The sequence below is a fragment of the Oryzias melastigma genome, unplaced genomic scaffold (genome assembly GCF_002922805.2).
Source record: "Oryzias melastigma strain HK-1 unplaced genomic scaffold, ASM292280v2 sc00875, whole genome shotgun sequence".
NCBI classification, from domain to species: domain Eukaryota; kingdom Metazoa; phylum Chordata; class Actinopteri; order Beloniformes; family Adrianichthyidae; genus Oryzias; species Oryzias melastigma.
Window position 1 is genome coordinate 12,238 of NW_023417461.1, and position 1,561 is coordinate 13,798.

The window sequence follows — 1,561 nt, forward strand, 5'->3', positions numbered from 1 at the left end:
TTTAGCTGTGCATCACGACTGTTGCCCTGTCTGTGCTGAATAAACCTGCTGCACTTGTCTGCCTGTTCTTAACAATGTGTGCAATGAAATTCTGACTTTGCTGTTTGCTATAATGCCATAAAAAGAACATTTATATTTTTTAAGACATTTAAGACCATTTAAGACCAGCTCAGTGGCCTTGTGGTAGAGTGTCCGCCCTGAGATTGGAAGGTCGTGGGTTCAAATCCCGACCGAGTCATACCAAAGACTCTAAAAATGGGACCCAGTGCCTCCCTGCTTGACACTCAGCACCAAGGAGTTGGACTGGGGGGTTAAACCACCAAATGGTTCCCGAGCGCGGCTGTGTCTGCAGCTCACCGCTCCCCCAGGGGATGGGTCAAATGCGGAGAACAAATTTCACACACCTAGGTGCGTGACAAATAGTGGGACTTTAACTTTTTAACTTTTTATTAATGATCAATACTGAATTTGAGTGTTGGTGTTAAAATGAAATAAAAAATAGAGTAAGAAGTTTTATTTCAATTTTAAAATGTGTCATATATTAATAGTTTAATTTATAGCTTATATTTTTATTTGCATTACTATGTTTTTCACTTAGGTATTTCGAATAATAAAAATGTCCCCAATAACTTAGTAATTTTGTTTCTTTGGTTAAATCTGACATTATGTTACTTGATGATTCAGTGAGTTTTTAGTATAGACTTTAAAAAAATAAAAAATCTTACTGGAGGACATTTTTGCCTATTTAGTTATCTTGAAATTCTATTCTAGTGTGCCTCATTCTTGAGAAGAAATTTTGCCACTCTATCCACCTCTGGTAATGTACAGCATGAGTACTTTTTAAAACATGCATAATGAAAAATAAATTATCTTATACACAAATCATAGATCTCACCGTTGTAAAGTAAAAACACACAAACCTTTTGGAGATGCAATGGAAAGTTGAAGACTGACGGGATTACAGCCTCCCTCAGTCGTATAATCAGCCCAGTCCTATCAAAAAACTCTGGTTTAAAATGCTCACTGCAGAGCCTGGCGAAGTCAGTGACAACAAAATCCTGTCTTCTCATTGCAACTTGGAAATTAGATAAGCGGAAAAAAGGATCAACAATATAGTAAAATAATATACGAGGGAGGAACAGTTTTTGCCGTTAGCATATTTGCTGTTAGCCACGTAACGTTGTTTACTATTACACATGTTCAGGTGGCTTAAGAAACTTGTAAATAACCAAAACATTGTTAAAACTTACTTGTGAAATGTAATTCCACGTGATCGGCTCTGAATAGAGCGCCGATTATTGCATCCGAAGGCTGCACAAGTAAAGGGCATGGTTGCAATCGGTTGTAATTCTCCATTCAGTCTAGGTGGTTGTGAATGTAGCCTAGCTTAGGTTGACCCCAGCAATATGGTGGCACCACTGCTTCACTCTGAATCCTGTGATGAGGCGTCTATCTATCTATGTCTATGTGCCTCACCACAATATGCGTGTCACAAGAAGAGGGCACAAGTGCAGCCGTCCAGTGCTCTTTAATGTTGTTTAGCATCTATTTCTAAATGGAG